At 45.3% G+C, this 6,887-nt stretch overlaps 1 non-coding gene across 1 annotated transcript; it reads right to left on the reverse strand.

Annotated features, from left to right (window-relative positions):
* Nucleotides 1–5,888: 5,888 nt before the first annotated feature.
* Nucleotides 5,889–5,962, reverse strand: Trnat-ugu (transfer RNA threonine (anticodon UGU)). The gene has a single exon. It is a non-coding gene; the product is annotated as a tRNA-Thr (tRNA).
* Nucleotides 5,963–6,887: the final 925 nt, after the last annotated feature.

The following is a 6,887-nucleotide window of genomic DNA, read 5'->3' on the forward strand; positions in this document are numbered from 1 at the left end:
CCCCAGGTGTTACATGCTTCACCCACTGTCCCTGCTGTCGAGACATCTTCGCGGGTACCGGGCGCGGTTGGGCCACCCTCTCCCCAAGGGGAGTGGCGGGTTCAGCGGCGTTCGCGGCGCACGAGGCGGAGGGTCAATGTGGAGGCTGGCCGTGGCATCGCCCGCTCTGCCTGTGAGTGGACATGTGGCTGCTCCTTCAGCAAGGTCCAAGCAGGCACATGGGGGGAGGGGTTTATTAGTTATTGGGAGCTCCAACGTTAGGCGGGTGATGGAGCCCCTTAGGGAAATAGCGGAAAGGTCGGGGAAGAAGGCCAGTGTTCACTCTGTCTGCTTGCCGGGGGGTCTCATCCGAGATGTGGAGGAGGCCCTACCGGCGGCGATAGAGTGCACTGGGTGCACCCGACTGCAAATTGTTGCTCATGTCGGCACCAATGACTCCTGCCGTCTGGGTTCAGAGGTCAACCTCAGTTCGTACAGGCGGCTGGCGGAGTTGGTGAAGGCGGAAAGCCTCGCTCGCGGGGTGGAATCAGAGCTAACTATTTGTAGTATCGTTCCCAGAACCGATCGCGGTCCTCTGGTTTGGAGCCGAGTGGAAGGCTTAAACCAGAGGCTCAGACGATTCTGCGGAGAGCTGGGGTGCAAATTTCTCGACCTCCGCTATCGGGTGGAGAAATGTAGGGTCCCCCTGAATAGGTCAGGCGTGCACTACACGCCGGAAGCGGCTACGAGGGTAGCGGAGTACGTGTGGAGTGCACATGGGGTTTTTTTAGGTTAGAGAATTCCCTCCCTAGGCCCGACAAGACGCCTCCTGAGACGTGGCAAGGCAGTAGGCAAAATGTAACAAGGAATAACAATATTAATGTGCTTATAGTAAACTGCAGGAGCGTCTATAGAAAGGTCCCAGAACTGCTCTCATTAATAAACGGTCACAACGCCCATATAGTACTAGGAACAGAAAGTTGGCTGAAACCAGACGTAAACAGTAATGAAATGCTAAACTCGGATTGGAATGTATACCGCAGAGATAGGCTGGACAGTGAAGGGGGAGGCGTGTTTATAGCGATAAGAAGTGCAATAGTATCGAAGGAAATTGACGGAGATTCGAATTGTGAAATGATTTGGGTGAAGGTCACGGTTAAAGCAGGCTCAGACATGGTAATTGGATGTCTCTATAGGCCCCCGGGCTCAGCAGCTGTTGTGGCTCAGCACCTGAAGACTAATTTGGAAAATATTTCGAGTAGATTTCCCCACCATGTTATAGTTCTGGGTGGAGATTTTAATTTGCCGGATATAGACTGGGAGACTCAGACGTTCATAACGGGTGGCAGGGACAAAGAATCTAGTGAAATATTTTTAAGTGCTTTATCTGAAAACTACCTTGAGCAGTTAAACAGAAAACCGACTCGTGGCGATAACATATTAGACCTTCTGGTGACAAACAGACCCGAAGTATTTGAATCAGTTAATGCAGAACAGGGAATCAGCGATCATAAAGCGGTTACTGCATCGATGATTTCAGCCGTAAATAGAAATATTAAAAAAGGTAGGAAGATTTTTCTGTTTAGCAAAAGTGACAAAAAGCAGATTTCAGAGTACTTGGTGGCTCAACACAAAAGTTTTGTCTCAAGTACAGACAGTGTTGAGGATCAGTGGACAAAGTTCAAAACCATGGTACAATATGCGTTAGATGAGTATGTGCCAAGCAGGATCGTAAGAGATGGGAAAGAGCCACCGTGGTACAACAACCGAGTTAGAAAACTGCTGCGGAAGCAAAGGGAACTTCACAGCAAACATAAACATAGCCAAAGCCTTGCAGACAAACAAAAATTACGCGAAGCGAAATGCAGTGTGAGGAGGGCTATGCGAGAGGCTTTCAATGAATTCGAAAGTAAAGTTCTATGTACTGACTTGGCAGAAAATCCTAAGAAATTTTGGTCCTATGTCAAAGCGGTAGGTGGATCAAAACAAAATGTCCAGACACTCTGTGACCAAAATGGTACTGAAACAGAGGATGACAGACTAAAGGCCGAATTACTAAATGTCTTCTTCCAAAGCTGTTTCACAGAGAAGGACTGCACTGTAGTTACTTCTCTAGATTGTCGCACAGTTGACAAAATGGTAGATATCGAAATAGACGACAGAGGGATAGAGAAACAATTAAAATCGCTCAAAAGAGGAAAGGCCGCTAGTCCTGATGGAATACCAGTTCGATTTTACACAGAGTACGCGAAGGAACTTGCCCCCCTTCTTGCAGCGGTGTACCGTAGGTCTCTAGAAGAGCGAAGCGTTCCAAAGGATTGGAAAAGGGCACAGGTCATCCCCGTTTTCAAGAAGGGACGTCAAACAGATGTACAGAACTATAGACCTATATCTCTAACGTCGATCAGTTGTAGAATTTTGGAACACGTATTATGTTCGAGTATAATGTCTTTTCTGGAGACTAGAAATCTACTCTGTAGGAATCAGCATGGGTTTCGAAAAAGACGGTCGTGTGAAACCCAGCTCTCGCTATTCGTCCACGAGACTGAGAGGGCCTTAGACACGGGTTCACAGGTAGATGCCGTGTTTCTTGACTTCCGCAAGGCGTTTGACACAGTTCCCCACAGTCGTTTAATGAACAAAGTAAGAGCATACGGACTATCAGATCAATTGTGTGATTGGATTGAGGAGTTCCTAGATAACAGAACGCAGCATGTCATTCTCAATGGAGAGAAGTCTTCCGAAGTAAGAGTGATTTCAGGTGTGCCGCAGGGGAGTGTCATAGGACCGTTGCTATTCACAATATACATAAATGACCTGGTGGATGACATCGGAAGTTCACTGAGGCTTTTTGCAGATGATGCTGTGGTGTATCGAGAGGTTGCAACAATGGAAAATTGTACTGAAATGCAGGAGGATCTGCAGCGAATTGACGCATGGTGCACGGAATGGCAATTGAATCTCAATGTAGACAAGTGTAATGTGATGCGAATACATAGAAAGATAGGTCCCTTATCATTTAGCTACAAAATAGCAGGTCAGCAACTGGAAGTAGTTAATTCCATAAATTATCTGGGAGTACTCATTAGGAGTGATTTAAAATGGAATGATCATATAAAGTTGATCGTCGGTAAAGCAGATGCCAGACTGAGATTCATTGGAAGAATCTTAAGGAAATGCAATCCGACAACAAAGGAAGTAGGTTACAGTACGCTTGTTCGCCCAATGCTTGAATACTGCTCAGCAGTGTGGGATCCGCACCAGGTAGGGTTGATAGAAGAGATAGAGAAGATCCAACGGAGAGCAGCGCGCTTCGTTACAGGATCATTTAGTAATTGCGAAAGCGTTACGGAGATGATAGATAAACTCCAGTGGAAGACTCTGCAGGAGAGACGCTCAGTAGCTCGGTACGGGCTTTTGTTAAAGTTTCGAGAACATACCTTCACCGAAGAGTCAAGCAGTATATTGCTCCCTCCTACGTATATCTCGCGAAGAGACCATGATGATAAAATCAGAGAGATTAGAGCCCACACAGAAGCATACCGACAATCCTTCTTTTCACGTACAATACGAGACTGGAATAGAAGGGAGAACCGATAGAGGTACTCAGGGTACCCTCCGCCACACACCGTCAGGTGGCTTGCGGAGTATGGATGTAGATGTAGATGTACTGATGTGCTTGATGCTAGTACTGTAGAGCAATGAGTCGCATGTCAACACAAGCACCGAAGTCAACATTACCTTCCTTCAATTGGACCAACTGGCGGTGAATCGAGGAAGTACAGTACATACTGACGAAACTAAAATGAGCTCTAACATGGAAATTAAGCGTTTCCGGACACATGTCCACATAACATCTTTTTTTTTATTTGTGTGTGAGGAATGTTTCCTGAAAGTTTGGCCGTACCTTTTTGTAACACCCTGTATACAGGGTGGTCCATTTATCATGATCGGGCCAAATACCTCACGAAATAAGCGTCAAACGAAAAAACTACAAAGAACGAAACTTGTCTAGTTTGAAGCGGGAAACCAGATGGCGCTATGTTGGTCCTCTAGATGGCGCTGCAATAGGTCAAACGGACATCAGCTGCGCTCATTAAATAGGAACCCCCATTTTTCATTTCATATTCGTGTAGTACGTAAAGAGATATGAATGTTTTAGTTGGACCACTTTTTTCGCTTTGTGATAGATGGCGCTGTAATAGTCACAAACATATGGCTCACAATTTTAGACGAACAGTTGGTAACAGGTAGGTTTTTTTAAAATTAAAATATAGAAAGTAGATACGTTTGAACATTTTATTTCGATTTTTCCAACGTGATACATGTACCTTTGTGAGCTTATCATTTCTGAGAACGCATGCGGTTACAGCGTGATTACCTGTAAATACCACATTAATGCAATAAATACTCGAAATGATGTCCGTCAACCTCAATGCATTTGGTAATACGTGTAACGACATTCCTCTCAACAGAAAGTAGTTCGCGTTCCGTAATGTTCGCACATTCATTGACAATGCGCTGACGCATATTGTCAGGCGTTGTCGGTGGAGCACGATAGCAAATATCCTTCAACTTTCCCCACAGAAAGATATCCGGGGACGTCAGATCCGGTGAACGTGCGGGCCACGGTATGGTGCTTCGACGACCAATCCATCTGACATATTCAGTACCGCTTCAACAGCACGCGAGCTATGTGCTGGACATCCATCATGTTGGAAGTACATCGTCATTCTGTCATGCAATGAAACATTTTGTAGTAACATCGGTAAACATTACATAGGAAATCAGCATACATTGCACCATTTAGATTGCCATAGATAAAATGGGAGCCAATTATCCTTCCTCCCATATTGCTGCACCATACATTAACCAGCCAAGGTCGCTGATGTTCCACTAGTCGCAGCCATAGTCAATTTTCCGTTGCTCAATAGTGCATATTATGCCGGTTTACGTTACCGCTGTTGGTGAATGACGCTTCGTCGCTAAATAGAACGCGTGCACGAAATCTGTCATCGTCTCTTGTGCCCAGTGGCAGAACTGTACGCGACGTTCAAAGTCCTCCCCATGCAATTCCTGGTGCATAGAAATATGATACGGATGCTATCGATGTTGATGTAGCATTCTCAACAATGACATTTTTGAGATTCCCGATTCTCGCGCAGTTTGTCTGCTACTGATGTGCGTATTAGCCGCGACAGCAGCTAAAACACCTACATGGACATCATCATTTGGTGCAGGTCGTGGTTGACGTTTCACATGTGGCTGAACACTTCCTGTTTCCTTAAATAACGTAACACTTGGATGATGTCGTCCAGGATACCGAGCAGCATACATAGCACACGCCCGTTGGGCATTTTGATCACAATAGCGATACATCAACACGATATCGACCTTCTTCGCAATTGGTAAACGGTCCATTTTAACACGGGCAATGTATCACGAAGCAAATACCGTCCGCACTGGTGTAATGTTACGTGATACAACGTACTTATACGTTTGTGACTATTACAGCGCCATCTATCACAAAGCGAAAAAAGTGGTCCAACTGAAACATTCGTATTTCTTTACGTACTACGCGAGTGTGTAATAAAAAATGGGTGTTCCTATTTTAAAAAAACGCAGTTGATCTCCGTTTGACCTATGGCAGCGCCATCTAGCGGGCCAACCATGGCGCTAATTGGTTTTCCCCTTCAAGCTGGACGAGTTTTTTCGTTTGATGCTTATTTCGTGAGATATTTGGCCCGGTCACTATCAATGGACCACCCTGTGTATGTGAAGATGGTATCTGTTTTTTCGGACATGTCCCAAAGAAAAGATACCATCGGTGACCATACAGCTCATTAGAATGAAATTACAATGAAATGAATACCCCTTGATATAAATCAACGGTGACAGTTGGAAATGTGTGCCCCGGCCGGGACTCGAACCCGGGACCTCCTGCTTACAAGGCAGACTCTCTATCCATCCGAGCCACCGAGGACACAGAGGATAGTGCGATCGCAGGGACTTATCTCTGGTACGCCTCCCGTGAGACCAACATTCCCAGCTTATTGTCCCAGACTATATTCATAGTGCCCCTGTGCATTATACTCATGACGTAACACAGGACGTCACTGGTCAAAGCTAAGGGGTTGAATCGGACACTGGAATTAACCCAATTCCAGCTTGCTGAGATTGTTTCAAACTGTAACTGATTTCTGGGTCACTGTAGCCTCTGCTGATGTCTCCAGCATTGGAAGACGAAACATTATGCTGAGGATTATGCCCATAAAACAATTATCATCAAAAGCGCAAATATAGGCCGTGAAAGCCTGCACTCTATGATTTTCATTTACATAACATTTCATGTTATGCATTTAATTTAAATTTTTTAGTTTAGATTCAAGTAAATTGTAAACTTCATGGCCGAATGTTACATGTTTAACCTGTGCAAAAAACAAGGAGAACTGTAAGTAACACCCCCAGGTACGGCTGTTACTCCACCCGAAGTTTCGGTTTGATGGCAGCGAATAAGTCTTAGGCAAGTTACCCTAGCTGTAGACGCGTAGAAAGATGTTGCCAGCACCTGGAGCTTCGTCAGTGAGGGAATCCACACTTGCTTAATTGCAATGTATCTCTTCGACTAATGATGCGGGCATCTTCTACATACAGGTAAGCCTCATGAAATGGCCCGCTTACAAATTCTCAGCACTCCATTACGTGCCTGCTTGTACTCGTAGCCAGCCCTCATTACTGCATCGTGTCCGTCACCCAATAAGCACTTATTTCAAGAGTGCTACAATGACCTAGTAACCACTAGCAAAATAACTGTTGTTTACAAAGGTTTTTCAACATAAGAACTTTAACACTTTGCCGTCCGCACATCTCGTACAAATTTATTCGCTTGGCGCCGGCAGCGCTAATTC

This window comes from Schistocerca gregaria, chromosome 2, assembly GCF_023897955.1.
Source record: "Schistocerca gregaria isolate iqSchGreg1 chromosome 2, iqSchGreg1.2, whole genome shotgun sequence".
Taxonomy (NCBI): Eukaryota; Metazoa; Arthropoda; class Insecta; order Orthoptera; family Acrididae; genus Schistocerca; species Schistocerca gregaria.